Source organism: Nannospalax galili, unplaced genomic scaffold (genome assembly GCF_000622305.1).
Source record: "Nannospalax galili isolate Female #2095 unplaced genomic scaffold, S.galili_v1.0 scaffold895, whole genome shotgun sequence".
In the NCBI taxonomy this organism is placed as follows: domain Eukaryota; kingdom Metazoa; phylum Chordata; class Mammalia; order Rodentia; family Spalacidae; genus Nannospalax; species Nannospalax galili.
The window spans coordinates 874,115-898,661 of record NW_008336435.1 but is presented as its reverse complement, the minus strand read 5'-3'; the positions used below and the strand labels follow the sequence as shown (position 1 = coordinate 898,661).

Sequence of the window (24,547 nt, the reverse complement as noted above, 5' to 3'; positions counted from 1 at the left end):
GATAGATAGATAGATAGATAGATAGATAGATAGATGATAGATAGATAGATAGATAGAGAGAGAGAGAGATAGATAGATGATAGATGACAGATAGATAGATAGATAGATAGATAAATAGATAGATAGATAGATAGATGGATGGATGAGAGATAGATAGATACCCATATAGGTACCTGTTCTATTGGGAAGGAGTACCTTGCTCAGTAACTGCTTTTTTGAACCTTGAACACACTCCATTCAGTGACAGGAAATACTGCTTTGCCCTCATAAGGGTCACCATTCATTGTCTTCATTCGTGCTTATGTCTTTTTCTTTTCAGCTCAATGCCACAGCCCATCAGAGTATCTCCTCCCTGGTCCCATTTGGCAGCCAGTCTCAGGACTGCTGCTGATTCTCCATCTGTCAAACTCAATCTACCTTCCACGTAGAGGGAGGGCCTGGAGAGCAGGCTGGTTTCACCCTGGATGTGATCCATTTTAAAGGGACAAGGAGTCCTGAAGACATGGAAAATTCCCTAGCAGAACTTGCTTCCTGACTTTGTGGGAGTCTGACAAGAGCTGAGCAGCCAGCCCTGGAAAATAACAACGTATACAGTGAACAGCTTTTGCATTGTTTTCCCAGTTAAGATTCCTCTTAACCTTCAACAAAAAGGAAGAATACCTTGGTAGCAGCCACTTTGAAATTCTTTACAACGAGCCCAAACTCCTGGTTATAGGAGACCAGTCCAGAGAACACTTGATCCAAGCTGGCCAATTAGATAGGATAAAATGTCTCCAAACCTCCTTAAAAATGAACAACTGAAAGTGCCTCCTCCATTGGCTACTCCTGTGACCGCAGATAAAAACTTTAACATTTTTTTTAACCTATTTCTTCATCTATAAACATAATAGTTTGGAATAGGTGATTCTCAAAAATCCTTTCTGATCTTTCATTATGTCTTCATAATGAAGGTAAGTTCCAGAATCAGTGAGCCCCGAGTTCAAGACCATGTGCTGCCAGGCATTACAATCTTATGATTGAGAATTCCTCAACAATATAAGCACCTATTTCACCACCTGTAAACAACAGTGATGACAGCCCCTAGCATGTTATAAAATGACATCACACATGTTAAGTACTTAAAATACCAGTACACATGGTCAAGCATCTCATGACCTCTGCTTTCTGTAGCTGCTGTTATTTCTGTGTCAACAAGATTTGGAATCAAAGAGAAGGAAACTGGAAGGTGAAAATGTCATAACTGTTCATTCAGAAGAACAATTTGAATGAGAAGATCAAACTGTTCAGTTTATTAACAGTGTAGACAACGTAGCAGGAATGAGTTCAGTGTATCAATATGATTCTTTAAGCATGCAAAAATATAAAGCATGTTTAATTACAGCCTGAGAAAATAAGGTAACACTACTGATCTCAAGCTCTATAACTTTCAGAATTTAAATACCCAAAACAAAATGTTCTTCAAATACAAACAGCATTGGGCAAAGTTATTAACTATCTCATGAATGATGTCTATAAATGATTAAACTTGAAGAACCATGTTTAAGACCTAGTTACTTCATCACCTTTCTTTGTTCCCTTGTCTTGGTAACTCGCATAAACCTAGGATATTTCTTCTTCTATTGAGGTCTTAATGCTCACTACCCCAACACTGTACAAGAATGATGATCTCAGATCCAATTGATAATCTCAATCTAGAAACTTCCCAAACCCATGAAAGTGGCAGTGTTTTAAGAAGCTGTTCAGTATGTCTGAGGAATAATCTATGATTGCTGTATTTTTTGTTTTGAATGAATGAATTTATTAAAGTAAAAGAATGAATAACAAGAGGCAGATAGAGAGAAGCACCAGATGGATGATGGAGACATCATCAAATCAGAAGTTTACAACATCTACCAGAGAAGACTGGGGTACCCCAGCCTGACTGAGAGAGCAAACATCATCAAATCCTGGATTTACAAGCATCCAGCAGAAATCAACAGAGAGTTGGGGCAGTTTGCTGGTGCTCCCAATTGAATTTTCTCTCCATGGAAAGCTTCTGTTGGGTGACCTTCCAGCTTCCTGTTCCTACTGCAGACATTTTTGTATCATGGGATAAACAATAGTAACCTCTTTTGGAAATGGTTTACCTTCTAGTTGTTCTCAAGGACGTAGCGTTTTTCCTCTTGGGCTGTTTTGCTGTTCTCTTCCCTCCCTGTCACAGAGTTAGGGGTCAGCCCATCCCTGCACAAGGGATCTTGCAAAATGCTTTGAGACAAATATGTTTGGGTCTGAAATAGTAATAATGGTTCCAATCCTGCTTCCATATTCAGCTTCCCAGTGACCTTAAACAACACATGACAATTTATAATTTACCAACATAATATACATTATAGATGCTCAGCACACTGAATTAGTATGTCCATTTGTTCTAGTTTGTTTCTCCATTGCTGTGACAAAACACTCTGACCACTACCAACTTGGGGAGGAAAGGGTTTATTTGTCTTACATCTCCAGAGTCACAGTTCATCAGGGAACCCAAGGTAGGGACTCAGGGCAGGAACCTGAAGGAAGGAGCTGAAGCACAGGCCATGGAGGAATGCTGCTTACTGACTTGCTCCTCTGGCTCTCTCTCAACCTGCTTTCTCATATAACATAGGCCCACCTGCCCAGGGATGGCATCACCCACAGTGGGCTGGGACCTCCTACATCACTCAATAATCAAGAAGATGCCCCACAGACATGGCCACAGACCAGTCCAGTGGAGGTAATTCCTCAATTGAGGCTCCCTCAACCCAGGTGTTGTCAAGTTGACACTAAAACTATCCAGCACAACTGACCCCTTGTCAACTTGACGTACAAACACATCACTATTAAACCATAACCTTTCCATTTCTTATCCCCAAGACATGATGTTAACATTAATATCATAACATAAGACAGTACGACCTTAAAAGCACCACAGTCCTTAAAAAATCCAAAAACTTAAAAGTTCAGTCTCTTTTAATAGTCTCTTAACTGTGGGCTCCTGTAAAATCCAAAACAAGTACTGTCTTATTTCAAAGGGAAGAATCTGGCACACCTAAGCAAAACCTAAGTCCAGCAAAGTCACTCATGACCTTCTGGGCTCCAAAGGGTTTTGGCAGCTCCACTTTTCTGACTCTGCCATCCACAGCACACACAGCTCATCTAAAAGACCCATTCCAGCTCCATTCAACACCAGCTGCTGCCCTTGGTGGTCATCCCAAGGTCCTGGCGTCTCCAAAAAGTTGGGGTCTCCACTGAAACTGTGGCTGCACCCTTACCAATGGCCTCTTCTGGCTTCTTGGGGTGCAATGCCTCAGATTCTCTCCATGACCCCTTCAATCCTGGAGTCTTCACTGTAACTGAGGCTGCACTTTTCGCCAATAGCCTTTCCTGGCCTCTCAGGGTATAAAGCCTCCACTACGCTCTGTGACCCCTTCATGCTTTCAACACCAGAACCATGCGAGACTCTTACACATTACCAAGTCCTGCTTTCAGCTTGAGATGGAGGTTTAGGCCCCCTCTGGACCATAGCTTTTGTGCTGACCCTGAGGAAATGCTTCCCATCACCACAGTGATGCTGTTCTCTTGTTACTTACAGCTGTTTTTTTCAGCCCCAGTTAACCAGCATCAATTGTCCCAGTAAAGCAAAGTTTTTACTTTGGGTTCTGGTCTCTCCTTAATCACAGCTGATTCTTCAGCCCCAGCCAACCAGAACCCACAGATTCTCAATTCAAAATATCATACAAACAGCCCTGACAGTCTCTGCTTCCCTTTGAAGCTTCACAAGCCAGGCCTCCACCGTCCACAACTCTTTCAGCATAACTGTTCCACGCTCCACTGCAACAAACTCTAAGCATTCAATGGCTTTTCCAGTCCAAAGTTCCAAATGCTTCCACAATCCTTCCCAAAACATCAAGGTCAGATCTGTCACAGCAAAACCCCATGATCAAGGTACCAATTTCTGTTCTAGTTTGTTTCTCCATTGCTGTGACAAAATACTCTGACCAATACCAACTTGGGGAGGGAAGGATTTATTTGTCTTACATCTCCTGGGTCACAGTTCATCAGGGAGCCCAAGATAAGAACTCAGGACAGGAACCTGGAGGCAGGAGCTGAAGCACAGGCCATGGAGGAATGCTACTTACTGACTTGCTCTGCTATCCCATGCTCAGACTACTTTCTTATACAATATAGGCCCACCTGCCCAGGTTAGGCACCACCCACAGCGGGCTGGGCCCTGGGCCCTCCCATATTTTACTCAATAATCAAGAAGATGGCCCACAAACATGGCCACAGGCCAGTCCAATGGAGGCAATTTCCCAACTAAGGCTCCCTGAACTCAACTATCTCAAGTGATACTAAAGCTACCCAGCACATCATTCTAAAAAAAATTTTCTCTCTATATAGTATACCCTATAGCAATTTATTGACAGAGATTTACTTAAATATATACCTTATTCCAGATCAACTGTTTGATAAAACATTTGAGCTAAGGTAATAGGAGGCAGGCAATAAAAGAAAAATGTAACCAAGTGATGCACAATGTGGCATACTATAATGCCAGCCACAAGAGATGAAAATTTTCAGCAGGAGATGGACTGTGGTTAGCAAGGCACCTTGACTTGGGGTGCTCAGTCAGAATAAAAATGTTATTCTATCTGTAAATCTGAGGGCAAGCGCCTCTAAAATTGATGGGGACAGGGACCAATGATAAAGTCATCATCCAAAGGACATGACACATCTGTCTCCTATATAAAAGCCTTATCTGGATCATATGTATGTTGTTTATTAAGCTGCATTCCATAAGGTTTGCAGCTTATGTTACATTGTCTAGACTTGTGTGTGCAAAGCAACATGTGCAGAAATGACCTCTTGAGAGTCACATGGAAAATTGCCACTGTGGTGTTCTAGAGACTGTCTAAGGAATGAGAGAAAGAAATGATCCACTAGCCCTTATTTACACCTTAAAATCAGGAGCCCTCAGAGCAGAATGAGTCACTATTGTCTGTTCCACTTCATTATCGTGACAATATTAAAAGGTGTCAAGCCATAAGGCTAATGGAACTTTTCCAAAGACAACTTGTTCTTCTACAGGATGAGGAAAGACAATGTTTCACAGATTCTCTTCTGAGACGATTTTTACCCCTGGTGTGGCTGCACATGGTAATGGCCAACATGACACATGATGCAAAGTCATCTTGAAGGAACTGCTGCTTTGCTATTAAAAAATGGTAATTAAAGCAGTTATGCTGTCCAAAGTTTTGTGTTATTCAGTTATTTTTATATTTATAGCTCAGAACCAAATTCTTATAAAACATTTAACGTAACTATTTTCAAATTTTAGGATCAACATCTAGCAGAATATGTATGGTCTCACATCTTTCTCATCTGAAATTGTTTTAGAAACAGAAGTACAAAATTTAATTTAAATTGTTTTCAGCACTCGAACATCTGATGAGGTATGTTCCTTGCCTGCTCTGCTACATTTACATCTTTTTCAAGTGGATGTTTGTTGATGTGGGGTGGGGACATTTGAAGAGTGTTTTCAAGGAGTGAAGTGATAAAGTCTTGGGGTAGAGAAACATGCTGCACCCTGCTTATCTACACGAGTGGTTCTAGACTACATTTTCTACTTGTATGGGGAGAAAAAAACTTCTTTTGACGTTGTTTTATATAGCTAATCCAGAAAGCTGATCTGTGGCGCCTCAGGCAGGCTTTCCATCTACAAACTGGCCTCTCAGTGAACTCAGATGGCTTGACCTTGTTTCAAGGACATATGAAAGAAAGAAGCATGTGGTGGAGGCACCAAGTTCCACTAAATCATTGTACTTCTCAAGAGTTAAAGTCTAGATGAAACATCTAGAAGTTCAAAGTATAGATTCTAACTCAGTCGGTCTGAGGTATGAACTGAAATCCTGTTGGTCCATTGCCTTGTGTTGCTAGAAGCCTACTTCTAATGAGAGAGTAGCCCTGTCTGCCCCCATGGAGCTATGCTTCTGTGAACATGCTATGTTCTTTTTTGGAGTTTCTGTTTCTTCCTTTACACAACTAGGAGAGAAATCAAGGTTCTTACCATCCATATTAAGGGAATTGAAAGGTATATGAATGAATAAATGCAGGTGAAAGTACTCTGAAAAGGTTTAGCAAGGGGGCTAGAGAGATAGCTCAGTGGGCAAAAGCATTTGCTATGCAAGCAAGAAGACCTGAATTCAAACCTCCAGCACCCACGTCAAAGCCACATGTATCTGTAACCTTATCCTAGCATTAGAAGGTTGGGGGTGGGGTGGAGATAGTAGATCCTGGGAGCTTGTTGGACAGCTAGCCTAGCCAAAATGGGGAGCTTCAGGTTCAGTGAGAGACACTATCTCCAAATATGAGGTGGAGAGCAATAAGACACCCAAGATCCTCCTCTAGACCCTGCATGCATGCATACTCCAAGCACAGCCACACATGTATACATATGAGAGAGAGAGAGAGAGAGAGAGAGAGAGAGAGAGAGAGATTAGCCAGTTCTTCAACTACCTTTAAAATGACTCAAGGTTGAAACGATAACTCTTCCCCTAACCAAATGAAGCAAGTGCTAGCACTTCTGCTGTCCGTCTTAGGTCCTGCTGAGCTCTCTACGTTTACAATCTTCATTAAGCCACTGCTCCACGTGTCGGCTCTAGCCAGGCCATGACTGATTATCTGGCCTTTGACACAAAGCTGTTTCTGAAAGGACAGGACCTGCGGAGCAGGGAATCCTCCTGAGAGCTTATCTTCTCCAGCCTCAGATTTTATCAGCTGATTCTCAAAACGTCCAGTCATTGGTCAAATTGTACAGAGAAAGAGAGGGTGACTTTCCATGCCTTACACTTCATAATTTGTAGACTTTTCTCTTAAAAATGAACTATTTCTACTTGTTTTTTTGCATATGACAAAAGCAAGGGATGGTATAGACAAATTAACCAATGTCACAACAATTATTCAGAGTGGGAACAGGACTGAAAATCATATATCTAATTCCCAGTGTGATGTTACTGCCTCTACTCCATTTTGGAAGAAATTTTCCTAAAACCTTCTTTTCTTCCTTGTTAGTCATTGCAGCTGCCCTTGACTTTATAGAAGTAGATCGTGGTACCCTTGGGTCAAAGCAGTGTTGGCTCAGAGGCACAGTGAAGAAGCATTCCTCATAGACGAAGTTGGAATAAAGAGAAACTAATACCAGGTCCCTCTTTCTCTGTCCTCTCAGAGAAGACTCAGGAAAGAATTCCTGAAGTACTCACTGGGCCTATATATGTGCTCCAGGAACAATGTCACCTATTCTAATTCATCTTATACCAGGTATCTTCTTAATAACATTCTGTGATGAGCAAGCCACCCTCCTAACAGGCCTAGAGTTTGCTACATGATCATGAACAGGCTCGGATCTAGGCACACAGAGCTTCACAGTTCTAGAAAAGAGTGTATGAACTGAAAAGCATGCTGAGAGGTAAGGGCTGAGCCATAGGAGAAGGACGGCACTCGTGAAAAGCCAGCCTGGATGCAAAATGATTGACTATGAGAAAGTGATCATGGGAACCACCCAAAGGATGAATTATGGAGTTGTGTGGAGAGAAGCAGTCTCAGGGCAGATTTATTATGCTCCATTTCCACTCTGCTAGCAGGCTGCGCAGTCCCAGAGGTATAGATTTACTCAGGACTGAAATTTTACATCCAGGGACGCTATCTCAAATAATCTAATTTGGTGAGATGAGAAAATCATATCTTGTAACTATCATCCCTTTCCAAAAGCCCATATAAAAGTTTACAGGCTGTCAAGGTGTCTAGCCATTGCATGAGCTTCTGTTATAGGCGATATGGAGACAATGGATTTAGAGATGAAATTATTTTAATAAGAAATGTGACTGCTTGGTATGTGCAGTGTGTTCTTTACAACCCAAACTTCATAAATTTTTATAAGGTGTCTATTTATTGTGAGGCTCAGAAACTGTCACTCAGTCAAAGCTTTTGCAAATAAAATAATCTTGATATGAGTATGATACATGATATGATATTAAGATACAACCCCACCCCCACTTCCTGTCTTTGCAGTACCGTTTATGTCTTCTATGCAAATGGTGAAATAAATATATTCCCAACCACTGGGAAATGGGTTGTGCTTTGTAGACACTGTTAGTGCAGATGCAGCGAGCCTCAGGAAAAAGGGCCCTTGCTGCCCTCTAGTAATCCCAGACAGAGGGTAACATTCAAGAGCGCAGCAATATCCATACCAAGGAAACTTCCTCAGGACTTGTGTGGGAGCGCCTTTCTGGTGGTGGAGAAAAGAGAAGGAATTTCTACTAACAGAAGTCATGTCTCAGGTGTTCAGTGTTTCTCTGGCCTGGGATAAATGCTCCCCAGTCAGTGTTACAGTGTTTCATTAAGTCCTTGCAATCCTACTAAATGGCTAATATGCCCAATTTACAGAACAATAATCTTCTACTTAGAGGTGTTTGTAAGTTTTCCAAGGCCTTATGGCAGGAAGTCCGTTTGGATGAGTCAGATCACAACAAACATACCCCTTCCCAGTGTACTTCCCAGGTAACTAAGGCCAGTGTTAAGACTCTGGTCAGCACCATCCTGTCTTCTTGGTCACCTGGAAAATACTGTGTAAGGGGAAAGGACTGCAGAAAACCTTGGAAGGGAAGAAAGATTATGAGTTACAAAATTTAAAAACAATTGAGTTCCCAGAAATTGTTGGAAAAGAAACAGTGAGGTGACTGGAACAGGTAACTAGCTCAGCCTATCACCAGCACTCCAGAGGGCAACGCATCTGGTGAGGGAGCCAGAAGTATCACATAAGCTATCTAATATGAAGAAATCTTAGGGACTCCTTCCCTCCACTATATTTCCCTTTCTCCTAAAGATAGATTGAATCAGAGAAGTAATTCAGTTGTTACTAGGACTGGGGAAGTAGAGACAGAATGAGATGGATCCTGTGTCATTTTAGTTCCTTACCTGAGAATAAAAGTCATTCCCAGTATTTCTTTTGGGAAAAAGAGTGAGATGGAAGGCTTACGACTTAGAATTCTCTTTTTGCCAGATATTTGTGCAATCGTTAACTTGACAAATAAGTCAAAAAGCCTGTTTTCAAGGAGCTTTCAGTCTGGTAAGAAGAAAAAAAAAACAATTCATAAATCCCATTACAAACTAATACTGCAAACACTGTATTGGAAACATAAAAAAATGGTATGGGAACACGAAAAGATTCTCAAGGACAGAGAAGCAAGGTCACCTGCTGGCAACGTGTGAAAAGTCCCTGAAGATGATCACACATCTTGAGCCTGTATGCAGAGCAGGAAGCAGTTGTGGAATTCTAGCTAACATATGACACCCTGGGATCTGCACTGTTGGGTTTACAATGAGATAATTTTATAGGTGCTCAGAACATGGAATGTGCTAAAATCTGAGAGAAAGAGTGATCATTCTTTCTTCTTTAGGCTTGTATTTCCCACTCTCTGTCTATAATCAATCTTCAAATAATTTTTTATCAATAATGCTAAAGGGACAGATTACAGTGACAGTTCAACTGCTTCCCCTCAATGCCAGAACTCCTTCGGCATGCCTACTTTTTCAGCTCAAGGGAACATGAACCTCAAGGCAGCCATACTGTTACTGGAAAGTTGGAATCATTAGAAGATACTTTCTCATATTAAGTTGAAATCTATCTCCCTATAATCCTACTGCTGAATCTGGTCATGCTTTCTAGAGATTCAGAAAATGAATCTGCTTCCATACCCACATGCCACCCTCTCAGGGTTTACAGGCAATCATTATGAATGTTCAAAGCTTTCTTTTCTCATGCAGATGGTAAAGCACATGCCTGTCCCCTCTCTGAAGGGGGTTAAGAGATGACTGCCACAGAGGTAGGGGAGATTCACAAATATTCTACCCAGTCTTTCATCATGTTGAGCCATTTGGAATGGCTTCCACCATCACTGAATTCCAACCCCAACACAACTGGTCATAATAAGGCTTGAAAGGGATGAAGAAGTAGGTGAGCCAAAGAGGCCCTGGGAGTGCTATGACCTTCCCAATTAGGCACAGATGCTACAGGCTATTAAAAATCCATCCTGTGGAGGTGTCCTCCAGCCACCTGCATAATTACTCTTATGGAGTATTTCAGATGTTGCCTTTTACATTTTTTTCTTAATGTTAAAAAATAAACTTGCCTGGCCGGGTGTGGTGGCATGCACGCCTTTAATCCCAGCACTCGGGAGGCAGAAGCAGGAGGATCTCTGTGAGTTTGAGGCAAGCCTGGTCTCCATGGCGAATCCAGAACAGCTGGGGCTACAGGGAGACCCTGTCTCAAAAAGACAAATAAATAAATAAATAAATAAATAAATAAAATAAACTTGCCATGTGATTTGCAATGTGCCTCTTGGGGATCTGTAAGGTCTGGTGTTGCTGTCTCCTGGATACATAATTCTCCCCTTTGTTGGCACCATTATTTCCTAAGTAGGTATAACTTTCCACCAGTCACCCAATTAAACCAAGTTACCCTTCAGACACCCACTGAACCTTTCCTGATAGAGGAGGAAAGAAGGTGACATCTGTGAGGGCTGAGACAGGCTGAGTGGCAGACTCCATCACAGTGTGACCTTACAGCAGGAAGATGCTAATCTGTAGGCCTTTGTGCCTCCTATCCAGGAAAACAAAGTATTAGTTAACAAAACAAAACAAGACACAAGACGATTAGATTTTAAAATAATAGCTCAGAGTGAAAGCTGAAACTTAATCATTAATAACCTGAAACTTAATCATTTTAAAGATCACTTGTATTCATTACTCTACACAGCTAAATAAACAATTCTGTCATTTGCATTTAAAATGAATATACCGACGTACATGCCTGAAAATTCAGAAGAATTTTTACACAGACTAGCCAGTTTTTTACTATAGTTTTGATCTTCCAGAAACATGATCTTAACCATCAGCTGTTTCTAAAGATCAGATTCCCTTTTGCCAGTGCCAGCCCAGAGTATGCTATACTGGTCTTTCTCCAACATAATGCAAGAGGAAAACAACAGATCTGAGAACGTGGGAAATAATAAATTTAAACCGTACTTATGCAACCCCTATACAGCGAGGCAAGAAAGACTTCGAAGATTTGAAGAGCTTAAATCTTACTGCTCTTTGAATGTATGCCATCACATCTGGACCCTTGGCACAGTTTTCTTGGTATCTACCTGGTAGCTGTGGAAAGAGAAGATGGGGAAAAGCTGAAGAGAAATGAGCCTGTAATTTCCCCCTCTAAAACCACAAAGGTAGGACAAATGGCTGTTCCCAAAATGCTGAGAAGTGGGGAGGCCTGAAGACATGAGAAGGTAGAGACACTGCTGGCATTCAGCAGTCCTGGTGGTCTCCGTGCTTGCCCAGTGGTCACGGCAGCCCACATGGTTACCAAGGCAAAACTCCACAGAGCACTAACCAGAAAACCTCATCAGGCACGATTAGCTGGCTGTAAGAGGTCAACTCCTACCACCTCCTTTTAGTTTTATGGTTATTTTTCTTTCAGAGAGAGACAGAGAGACAGAGAGAGAGGAGAATGTAATGTGGGTGTGGGTGTGTGTGGGTGTGAGGTATACATACATGTACAAGCACATGTGTGGAGATCAGAGGTAGACTTCAGGTAGCCTCTTCAATTGCTGCTCTTTACCTTTTTTGTTTTTGAGACAAGCTCTCACACTGAGCCTGGAGCTCAGCTCACCAATTCAGTTTGATTAGCTGGCCAGCAAGTCCCAGCAAGCCCCAGAGATCCTGCTGTCTCTGCCTCCCAAGTGCTAAGGTTTCCAACACATACCCCTGCCCCCAGCTTTTCCTTGTGAGTTCTGAGGACTCAAACTCAGGTCCTCATTCTTATATGTCAAGCACATTGCTGACTTAGCCATCTCCTCAGTCCCTCCATTTAGATCTTGTAGGATTAGATTTGGGGTCTGGAAGCCCAACACCCAATGTATGATGCTCATGGAAACACCGAGGCAAGACCTGTGGACAGTAATCTATACTGTTGTAGAATAGCTGAATAAAACCTACAAATAAAGACCAGTACGTAGTCAGTGACAGAGCAAAAGCCCTGCTCTCCAGAATTCACATGGGAAAGGCTCTGTGTGGCTGGCTCTCGGGGCAGTGTGAGGAAATAGTGGTATGTAGCACAGGGGAGCCAAGGTTGGCATATTTTACTGGACATTTTACTCAAACCATAAATAATTCTGATATGCACCTCAACCTGACAACTGGCACTAATCTCCAAGTGTGTAGCCTGGGTCCTTCCTCAGACCTGATGTGGCTTGGACCTAAAATGTCCCACAGAAGTGCAATATGTTAAAGGTTCAGTCCCCAGCCAGCTGCATTATGGGGCGGGGGGGTAGAATCTCCATGACATAGGGTCTGGTTAGAGAAAATGAAGATACTATGGAGGGTACCCTTGAGGACAATATTGGATCCTGGCCCCTTTCTGTCTCTATTGCTTTGTATGCTTTGTATCATGAGGCAAGCAGCTGTTTTCCACTGTGTGCTCCCCACTATGATGTGGGCTTTCCCCAAAAGCCCAAAGCAACAGAACTAACCCACCATGCACTGAAACTTCTAAAACCATCAAACAAAATAAACCTTTCCTCCTTTTAAGTTGTTTTTCTCAAGTATTTTGTCACAGCAATGGGAAACTGATTACTTTAGTCTTTTAAGGTGAGTATTAAGAATCGGAATTTTGAGCAATTGCTCAAAGATTATCATACTAAAGTCTAAGGATGGTAAGGCTAGAGCTGTTTTAGATGGAGCCTGCTTACGATGACCACAAGCATGGGACAGAAGGAGAGGCTATGCAAAAGAGGAACAACCTCCCACGTTCTGGTGCTGAAGATTCTGTTCTTAAGGAGGTGAAATTAACTGTTAAGAATCATAGGACTAGTCATAAGGTACATATGTATTTAAGCTCTGGAAATCATGCATATAGTTTGCCAATTTTATCCTTCTTTTATTTATTTTGCTTTCTAAATTATGACTTAAATCAAATTCAGTTATTAATATAAACTCTGGTAAGCCCACAAAGACTCAGGTGACCATCCAACTAAGTTTGGGTACCCTGGAAAAACTTAGTTGGGACCATCCCTTAAGTGGATGTGCCTTCACCCTAAATGACATAAGCTGGCTTCTATTCCTGGATCTCTCCTGATTCTAGTCACTTCCTAAAAGTCCATGTGTTCATCTAGGGACCAAGCTAGGGAGGCAAAACACACGTGGTTGCCTTCATGAATACTGTAGGTTCCAAGAGTTTTATTAAATATATCATGTTGTATTATTTAAAACAAATTCCATGAAAATATCTTTCATTGTCGCTTAGATCTTGGAAATTAAAGACATAAAAATGTTAAATAACTTAGCCAAAATCATTCAACTAATAAATGAAAGAACTAGAACTTGTATCCACAAAGTCTGACTCTAGAATATAAACTCAACCCTTAAGCTATTCTGTTTACCACATTCTTCAACTGTGCAACACAGGCAAGGAATGAGTGCATTTCCTGGAATCTAATGTGTGAAATGACAAATTAATTTAAATAAAAATAGTTAATGTATATAAAATCGAAATGACTCATATGTAAGTATATTTATTGGTATGTAAACATGGCAGCCTATGTTTTGTACCCTTTTTCTAAACACTATAGTTTTCACAGCATGTAAGGTAACCCCTCTCCATAAGCCTGTGAGGAAAAGTTTTCTTACTCTCAGACTATCAAACTTAAGGATATCACAGGATCCACACAATTCCTACATGAAGTTCAAATGCCAATGTTAATACCACTCAGGTGTTCTCTATCATTACCTACAATGCTTAATGCCTCTAGGCTAGGATTTTAAATATTCTAAATTTTCAGTGTCTTATTCTTCTAATTTATCAATGGGAATTTTGCACAAAGGTCACTTTTACCTCTAATGACACCATGACTTGATGACCATCTGACAGACTGGTGGTCATTTTCATGCCCCTCTCTAATAGGTCATAGAAATAGCAATCTCTTAAGCCTAAAAGGAATTAAAATCTGAGCCCCAGCTGAAAATCAGTGTAAGCTGACCATGGGTCCAGGTCTCAAGAATGTAAGAACCTTACTTAATGGGTTAGGCATGAGGCAGACCACTTAGCAAACACACATCAAATATCACAGTTTTCTGTAGAATATTACTAAAATTTTACACTAGTCTATCCAAAGCAAAGACTAAAAAGAATGAATTCATCAGTTCTCACAACAGTCTTCAGAGCAGCTCAATGTACTTTTAAACATTTCATCCTGTTTTCTTCATTTTGTTATTAAAAATGTGCACATCAATGTGGAAAATAAACACTAGGCTGTTAGCGCAGATTTAGCTGAAACTATTCTTCCTGATTACAAAATAACACAAAATGAAACTTTGAATCCCAACTGACAAAAGGTGGGATAAACTCAGCTGCAGTTCTTTTATATACAAAAAAAGTCAACAGTATCCCTGACCATCATGGTCCCATAGCACCCCTGACCATTATGGTTACATAGCATCCGTGACAATTATGATCCCATAGAATTCCTAAATATCATGGTCCCATAGCATCCCTGACCATCATGGTCTCATAGCATCCCTGACAATTATGACCCCATAGCATCCCTGTTGATCATGGTCATAAGGCATCCCTGACCATCATGGTCACATAGCATTCCCAACAATCATGGTCTGGCACCTCTGCCAGGCCCATTGGGATTACAGAATATTCCTATATTTATTTTCAGATAGGTGCTGAAAAAAAAAGCAGGATATGCATTCAGTTAATATTGGTTCTGTCCATTTATCTAATCTTTGTTTTGCTGATATAATGATAACATAATAGCATAATGGCTGTTCGGAATCTCAGCCAAAAAGAGGAGAAAGGGTTGATTAGCTTTATCCTTCACAGGACAGAATATCTCAGTGTGTGCTTTTTATTTTTAAATTCCATTTCCCATTATAAACTCAGAAATGTAAATGCTTTGCACATTCATATTTATTACTAAAATAAAATGCTCTCTCAGGCCCATGAATTTCAATCCTTTTTATTTGTTGATGATAGAACTGTCTTTATTAAATAGCTAAGTCATTTTTCATAAAGTAGGTAAAAAAAAATCTGGCCATCCTTCTGTAACAGTTTATAAGTATTTTAATCTATTTTTGCTATTTACGAGATCATAGAGATGATGCAGCACCAAATGAATAAAAAAACAAAGGGTGGTTGAATTTTATTAGTATATATGCCTTCCCTACTTTTTCACTGACTTCTGAGAAGTATGCTCATAAATTTCTTTTTAAATTGATCACACCGAGCCAAAGCTCTTGAAGCTGAAGAAGGGATTGATCATAAGAGCCAAAGCTCTTGAAGTTGAAGGAAGAGTTGGCTAAGCCAACCCTTAGTGGATCAGGGATTTCAAGCTGCAGTCCTATGATTAGCAGGGAGAACAGCCTTGACTCTTCCCTCAGGCCATGGTGCCTGGCATTCCACAGACAGAATCTTACATATAGTCCACTGTAATCAAGTCAATTCACTCCACACATAAAGAAATCAAGGCTCAAAGAGTTTAAGTAACCCTTTCCCAAGCTCTCTCCAAGTTAAGCCTAAAGGCCGGGGTTTGGCTCAGAGCATTAGTATGTTTTCTCAATAACCATATTACATTCACTTTATAGACCAGACCTGAACTGAAGGCTAGAATCACCCACAGAGTTTTGGGTTGTTTTTTTTTTTTTTTTAAATACTGACAAGCAAAACCATTGCCTAAAGGTAAGCTAAGAGTAACAGAATTTTATTCTAATTCCTTGACATGAACCTTTAAGTGTGAATCCAGGGGTTACAAAATTTGAAGTAGAGATCCAGGGTATAATAGATTGAGGGAGAGGGAGAGTCAGTTTTCCTTACTGTTGTGACACCTGATAGGTTGACCAGATTCCAATCAATAGTCCTACACCCAAGAGCATTTAGGAAACACAGATTAGACTCGATAGGCTTTTTAAAAAATATAAATAATAATAGAGGACATGAAGTTCGGGCAGGGGGTACCAGTGAAGTGAGGGAGGAAGGGGTCTGAATATGATCAAAATACATTGTATAAAATTCTCAAAACAATAAAAATATTTTTTAAAAATCCAATGAAAAAGAACAACCTATATTAGCCTGTGGAAGGAAGGAAGGAAGGAAGGAAGGAAGGAAGGAAGGAAGGAAGGAAGGAAGGAAGGAAGGGGAGAAGGAAGAAAGGAATCCTGGCCTAGTAATACTATCATGGTTCATTATTACTTGGTTTATTATCATGATGACAATTCTGGTAATTCCAGCTATTCTGGAGACTAAGGCATGAGGACTTCAAGTTCAAGGCCCACCTAAGCAACTTAATGAAACCCTGTGTCAAAATTAAAAATAAAAATAGAAAGGGTCAATGAGATGTCTCGGCAGGTAAAGGCACATGCTGCCAACTCTAATTACCTGAGTTTGAGCTCCAGGACCAGCATGATGGGAGAACTGATTTCATAAATTGTTCTCTGACATCCACATGCACACAGCTGCATCCATACCCTCCCCCGAAATACACTCACATGCACATGAAAAATAAATAAATAAGCAAAATGTAATAAAAATTAAATAATAAATGAGGGCTGGGGAGGTAGCTTATTGGCAGACCATTTGTCTAGCATATGGGAGGCTTTCAAATTTTTTTTTAATTAAAAAAAATTTTTTTAATTAAAAAAAATTTTTTAATGAATATGCCTCAAAGCTCAAGTTGTTTATCTGGAACAGGACCATGACGCAAGAACAACAGCGGGAACATACGCCAGAGCAGCCAGCCTCATTCCTCCATCCAGCATGCTCCTTCTGCCCCACAAGAGGCAAGATCCCACTTAGTGTCTGCCTTGGTGCTGAAGCAGACCCAAGAAGCTTTGTCACCCACAGCCTGCACTGACAGGGGATGGAGAAACCCAGAAAGGAAACAGCTTTGCTGGGAGTTTCACATTGGCAGCCAAGGTAGAAAGAGAGCTTGCAGTGCCTGTGCCCTGAAAAATTCTGGAAACAGTAGAAAAGCAGGTGGGGCAGGGAGTCAGCCAAGGCACCTGAGGAGAATTAAAGGAGCAGGGGGAGAGAGAGAGAGAGAGAGAGAGAGAGAGAGAGAGAGAGAGAGAGAGAGAGAGAAAATCAAAGCAGAATGAGATAGCACAGCCACAACGTGCAAAGCCAGGGAAACAGCAGTGTATAACAAAGCACTGTATCCAGCTGAAGAAAAGTGCAATAGGACCTACTCCAATCACAGTAATGTAGCAGTAAAGTCATAGGGAACCACAAAAGCACACTCCACCCATTCCACCCAGCCTGGGATGCACGGCCCTGCCTTCATTTTCCTAATAGGAAGGAGCAATGAACCAAACACTAACTGTAGCACAAGTCACCAAGAGGCCTCGACTGCTAGAAACCCCAGATCTTTTGGGCATCACCTCCTGCCTTCATGCTCAATGTGTGACCCCAGCATCAGGTACTTCCACACTACCTGGGAGCTTCTCAAAAAAGCAGGATAATGGGCCTCAGTCAAGGCCTGCTCAACCAGAATCTGCATTCAACAACAATTTGAATGGCTTATATATGTATTAAAGTTTGAGAACACAAGATCTACTATAACAACCAAATTGAGTGTTTTTTTTTTAAAGCAGTTATTCTACAAGCTGGGGCTAGAGAACTAAGTAGAACGTAGTCCAAACTAGTTAAATTATCTATGATAGCCTATGAAATGCCAGACCCCAGGCTAGGTATTTTAGGAAATGAAGGTCTGAGGTTAGGATGGGTTGTTTAGTGCGCTTAGGGAAGAATCCAGAAAACGCATAAGTATAGATGGGGAAGACGCAAAGAGACGAGAAATAGAAGGCAATGGAGCTTAGTGGAGGCAAAACTAGTAGTTCAGAGGGAGATAGGAAGCATGTGGCAATTGTCCTGACTATGGGACAAGTGAAAGTGGAGGGAAAATGAAAGTTCTGTTCCAGGTAGAGAGAGGAGCAGCACAGAGGCAGGCTTCAGAGACCTGCTGTGTGTTCAGAGAGCACTGGCTCTGAACCCATACCCCACACTGATATCAGGCCTAAGAACCTATGGCTAGACAGATCACAGGCCACAGGGGAGAACCTACTACTATTATTCTGCCAAATGGACATGGTACTCCTAATGACTTATTGTTCTACCCATAGATTAAAACATTTCTCAACTCTCACCAGAGAAGCTTCTGTGTGTAGCAGATGGTGATTAACAGAGACACACAACTGGCCAATGTGCAGGGAAAAAGAGACTGTAGAGTGCTTATCCCTGGATAGGACACATATATCAAACCCTGCTTCCCAAGGTTCAGGGATCATTGTGGAAGAGGGGGCAGAAAGATTGTAAGAGTCAGAGTGATGGATGACCACAACGAAACAGAGTTTTCCAGACAACTTGACAGTTACTCATATGAACTTACAGCAATGGCAATATCATGCACAAGTCCCACATAAGCTCGAGCTAGACAAAATCCCAGCGTAGAACTGGGGAAGTGGACAAGAAGCCCCAACTCTAGCTAAGGAACTACTGGTAACCAAGAATTACTGGGAAAGGGAGAGTCAGTTTTCTTTAAGGGTGTGATGCTGGTAGGTTGACCAGGCTCCAGTGGATGGACACACACTGAACAATATTTGAGGATACAAATTTGTCTCCATAGGCCTTAATGTGTGTGTGTGTGTGTGTGTGTGTGTGTGTGTGTGTGTAACAGAGTACATGAAAATGGGTGAGGAGTATTAGAAGAGTGCAGATAGGGGAGACGGTCTAAACATGATCAAAATATATTGTATGAAATTTGTAAAAATGTAATTAAAAATGAAAAAAAATAAGGGTTGGAGAGATCACTGCCTGTTCTTACTGAAGACCTGGGTTCAAATCCCAGCACCCATATGGAGGCTAACAACCATCCATAACTCCAGTTCCAGAGGATCTGACATCATCTTCTGACCTCCATGGGCACTGCATGACATGAGTGAACATACATGCATGTAGGCAATACACTCATACACATAAAATTAAAATAATAAATAAAAAACTTTTTTAAAGAGAGCACTGGTTTCAGCACAGGGTAGGTCAGACTGTTTCAATGAGGCTCCTGCCCAGCAATGCTTCAGACTACTAAAAGGAGGAACCAGAGAACAGTGGGGTTACTAGGGCCCTATTACAACCACATAAGATTATGTATTAGCAGTGGATTCCAACACTGGAAAAAAATTGAGCATATCACTAAGCATATGCAAAACGCCTTTAAAATTATCACCCAAGGCTGTGCCTAGGATGACACAGATTCACTTAATGAATGAATGAATCAATGAGATCAGAATATAATTTGTTTTCAGAAGGTCTTAGTTCTTAGAATATAGGTTTATGTTATTTACTGGGGCACTGTAGAAACGTTTGCTAGTCACTGAGCTTGGTTGAGCTTCAGGAAGCTTATGCAAAACCAAGTGTGAAATGCATTTGGAAGGAGAGAGACAGGAAACTAGACTGGAAGCCAAAGTGGTAGTGTCTAGACTAAGGTAAGAATAAAGGCAATCACTTTGGGAATGGGAAGATGAAGTCAGGTCAAGAAGTACTATGGGGGCTGGAGAGACAGCTCAGTGGTTAAGAGGACTGGTTACTCTTATAGAGGACCCAGGTTCGGTCCCCAGTACCCAATGGTGGCTAACAACTGTCCATAACTTCAATCAGGGGATCTGAAACCCTCTTCTGACTTCCACTGGCATTGTATGACATGGGTACACTTACACACATGCAGGCAATACACTCATATACATAAAATAAAATAATGTTTTTTTTTAAAAAAAGAAGAGGCAGCAGCACTGCGGAGGTAGAGGTTGTGGGACTGTCTGTGAATTACATTCCTAAACCAAAGACATAGGGGGGGGGGGTTTCTGGGTGATTGGGAGAACAGTGCAAACTGACACAAAGTTGCTCCATTCATTTAGAAAGACGATAGTGATTAGAGTTTTCCCTTAAATTTAGAAAGCAGATGGTAGATTTGAGGCACCTGAGAGCAGTTCACGACGCCCTCCTCCCAGATGCACAATGTAAATGTGAAGTTTAGGTGGAAAGTAGAGCTGCAATGGCCTGTTAGGAAAGAATGACTAGATTAACAAAGGACATCACTAGATAAAATGCAACATACAAAAAAGCAAAAAGGAGATAGTTTATAAAGCAAATAAAATCTAGAGAAAACCTTGGAACTTTTTTTTAACTAATAAGAAGAAAAAGTAGAAGAAAAGGCCGTATTGAGATGCATGGGAACAGAGACAGGAATGGGGAGGTAGTGACAGAGAAATGATGAAAGCGGACGGGTATGAAAACAGAAGGAAATAAAGGCAATGGAAATTGCAACAGATACATGCTGTCCTTTAGATCTTTGGAGACGTAGGATCCTGGAAACTTTAGAAAGCCAATTTTGCCCTTTATTTCTGTGAACAGATTTCCACAAATTAAGTAGTCACTTCTGTGAGAAGTTAGCTAATTGCTTGTGTTTTTTTTTAAATATGAATTGCTGTTATTAAAAGTCAAGCAGAGACATCTTCAAACTCAGCCAGAAGGATAAAAGAAGGAGGGGGTAAGGCTGCCTTTCCTGGTGCCCACTCAGTGTCATTCTGTGTAGATATTTCATCTCTCAGAGTTGTTTGTTTTCAAGGATTTTCTCTTCTCTCAGAGCCAGGATATTTGATCTTCATACAATAGCCCTGCTTTGTAAAGTTATCTTCCAACTGTTGCCATGTCTCACTATCTGCTGTGCTTGGGTGATACATACCAACCACCTGGTTTGATTGAGGAGGAAACCCCTCCATAGGTTTCTTTCTGCCTTAGTTCAAGAAGACATTAAACTCACTGTTTTCTTTGGCCTGTGAATCTGTATATTGTTAAAATGCTGTAACCTATCAACATTGTTTTTCTGAATATCAATGACAGTGGTCATTAAGTGCCTCTGAAACCATTACTTATGTAACATAACATAATATAATGCAAAAGAGCTACATTAGGGATTATGCTGCAAAACACTGATACATCACCAGCATGATTCCAGCAAGGACAGAGCTGCTTCCAAATACATCCAAGAGAGGTCAAGGAGGTTTACAAGAATAGCTATTTGATTTGTGGTTTTTCACCTTAAACTTCATTAAATCACTTTCAAAAATAGGTAAGAGTGTAAATGATAAATCCACAAATACTTAATTTATGAAAATATAAAATCTGAACAATCAATGCTTTGACCAAATAAACAAGTCTTGGGTAGCCAAACTTGTATTCTAAAAACATTCATCTATGACACTCAACTGTGTCAAAACAAAATCAAAGGACTTGAAACGGGTCCTGAAAAGGTGGCTCTTTGGTGCCTAAATGTTTGGGCTGTCGCTTAACAGCCTTTTGAAAACCTTTACTTTCATTTGATGAATACCTTTCTCACCCTTCTTGAATTGTGTGGAGGCTGTCAATTCCCATGCCCCATAACACAATGTTTTGCTCCATTTGGGCACCATCCCCCACCTAGCCCTATTTTGCTCCATCATAACAAAGTTTGCTACCGCCACGGTATACAAACCATACACCAGAAAAAGCAAAACCTGAGAGACCCTTCAACCTCATCTCTATATGAAAATCATGAAGTAATTCAGGAACTTTTGAGGCCATTCCCAAACCGTGTTTGTTTGTACTCATGGGGGCGGGAACAGTTTGTTTTCCTTGAAGGACCTAGGACGACGTTCGCCCTGTAACAGGCTCGCCATCAAATTGTCCTCTAGAGCCAGAGGAAGCCGTGGAAGAGCCTTCTCTGGCTAGCCTTCCCCTGTCGCGAGGCTAAGCAGATGGTCCTCCCCCCTCCCGTTTCCCGGTCCCTTCCGCCTTCCCACAGGGTCCTCCCACCCTGAGCTGACACCTTCACCAGCGCTTGCTAACCCAGGCTGCCCTTCGCAGCTCCCAACAAGAGCAAACTTTGAGCATGTTCTGTCGGCTCAGCATCCACCACAACCACACCTTCGTTCAGCTATGGAATGCTCCTGGGACCTAAGCTTCCACTGCCGCCTTCTGAGCCTCACACCTCTGTACCCAAATTACTCATTTTCCTCTAATAAAAAAGAGGGAGAGAAAGAGTCGCAAACCCCGAAGTTCCCAGGGACAGAGGTGCTGCGGCTGACCTCCTTGTCCTCCATCCTTTTCCACTCTCCCTTTCCGACAGGGCGAATCCGAGCTTAGCCTGGTGGGGGGACTCTTCTGCACGTCTGGCTTCCACGACCTAGTCCTTTACTCGAGGGACTGGCGGGAGCCTCGCCTCTGCAGCCAGGGGAGTGGCGCCGGGAGCCCTCTTCTACAAGTGGGGCTCCGGGACAAAGTGCAAACTCTAGCGGGAGGGGGCCGCCAGCCTTCTCCGATGGCCGCACCCCGGCGGGCGGCCGCGGGCCGGAGGGGACCGGCTGGGGAGGGCGGGGAGGCGGCGCTGGCCGGGGACCCGGCGCGGGGCTGGGCGTCCGAAGCTTCCTTACCTCTGCGCGCGGGCTGCAGGCGCGCGGGGCAGCGGCTCCTGCGGCCCGGGAGCTGTGGCTGGCGCTCGGGAGGCGGCGGTCCCGCCAGGGCTACGCTGGAGCTCCGCGCAGACGCTCTTCCGCGATCTGCGGCAGCCCGGGCGGTGGCGCCGGCGACTGCTCGGCCCCGGAACTGTCCAACTCCGGCGGGCGCGGGGCTGAACCTCCCGCTGCGGTCCCCGCACTCAGCGCCTGCGCGCCGGCCTCGCTCAGGTGAGGGGCGTGTGCCGAGGCAGAGACCCGGGACCCGCGAGGAGAGCGGGGCGGGGTGCTGCGGCCGGAGGATGATGCTCTGCCACCCCGCGCGGCGCAGCCTCGGAGCCCGCCTAGCCACCGGGTCCCAGGCGCTCCTCAGCCTCGAGCCCGGCTCCACCGGGGCAGGGGTCCGCAGGCCCCCAGGCCCGGATGCCAAGCCCGCGCGGGGGCCGACGTGTCACCCAGCGGTCAAGCCCAGGGAAACTCTCTTCCTGGAGATCCTCGCCGCCGACCACGCGCTCTCCCTCTGCGAGCAGCTCCCGGCTGGCGACACCGAGCAGCCTCCGCGTGGGCCGAGGGCTTCGCAGCCTCGCGCCGACCTGAAAGGCTCGTGCGCAGGGGAGGGGCTCGCTTGCCTCCCACCGCCAGTCCGCGTTGATTTAAGTTTCAAAAACTAAAACGTGTCATCGGTTCCCCTGATGTAAGGCAGTTTCTCAAAATAGTGCAAACATGGTTAAGGCACTCGCTTCTGCAACGGAAAGCACTTCAAAGAAAACACTGAAGGGAAGAGGAAAAATAATTTTAAGGGTTCAGTCTTCTCCTGAGATGACTTCTTTGGGAAGAAGTTCAAGGGTAACAGATGACAAGAGAGCTGTGTTAGACACCAGGTTTTGTTTTTGTTCTGTTTTGTTTTTTAACCAGATGATTTAAAGATATTTTTCTTTGGATCTTGTCTCAGATGATTGACACTAACACCATAAATAATTAATCCGGCAGCTGTTAATGTCTTGGCATAATCGTCCAGAGTAAATATCTTAGCGTCCAGGCAAAGCCGGTGCTGCTCCGGGGGTGGCTTTGAGATCTGAGGAACCCACATTCACCCCATCCTAGAGCAGCTTGCGTTTATTATCCACCTTGGAATGTCGGGTTATTGCGGGCACCAGCACACCTGAGGTACCAGCCTGAGAAGGGACATTAATCTGACTGATAGTCTTTATATTTTTAGAATCTAAACATCTTCCAGCTACGCAGGCTCACTCTACTAAGGGCAGACCCTTACTGGTATGTTTATTATTACTACTGCTTCTATTCGAAATGACTTCAAGAGGCAAGCGCCAAAATTCATAGCCCATAAAGAACGTGAAGAACGATAATTGATTAAAGAATGTTTTAGAAAATTATGTTCTTCAGGTATCTTCCTGTCCATGAAGGTTATATTTAAAAAAAAAAAAAAAGTCTATCAAGAGGTCTGAAAATAGAGCTCTGGCAAGAAACAGGCAGGAAACTCCAGAGGTAAAGTCCTTCCAGGGCCTTGCACTTGAGGGTTGAGAGTAACCTCTGCAGACCAGAATACTGGTGAGAGCTGCTTCCCATGGCTTGCACATTTTAGCAGGGTGTGCATTTTTTATGTCCTGCAATCTGCAACTCTACCCTTTTCCCCTCCCTGTCTATTTTTAATCACCTATAGCTACGATATATAGTGGAAAATAATTTGAGGATTGCATTTCCTAACAATAGCTGAAAGAAGCATAAAATATTTGCAGACAACTCACCCTTTTCACCTGTGGTGTAAGTGATGAACTGTGCCCTTCCTGTCTTCAGCCAAGGCAGGATGAAGGCCACCAGAAGCCCAGGTCCAAAAACAATTGCTACACTTTCCTTGCAAATATATTTCAGTATGGAAACAACAGTAAACTAAAAGAAGAGAGAAGACAGCAACCCTTCA

The 24,547-nt window shown here is 42.6% G+C and overlaps 1 protein-coding gene across 2 annotated transcripts in view; it reads right to left on the bottom strand.

The window, feature by feature from the left end:
* Znf385b (zinc finger protein 385B) overlaps positions 1 to 22,651 on the bottom strand; it is a 495,209-nt gene extending 472,558 nt beyond the window's left edge. Inside the window, exon 1 of one of the 2 annotated variants that reach the window (XM_008831168.3) lies at positions 22,588 to 22,651. The gene's annotated coding sequence lies outside the window, so the exon portion shown is untranslated. The remainder of the gene's footprint in view (positions 1 to 22,587) is intronic. The other variant, XM_008831167.3, reaches the window with a different exon arrangement.
* Positions 22,652 to 24,547: the final 1,896 nt, after the last annotated feature.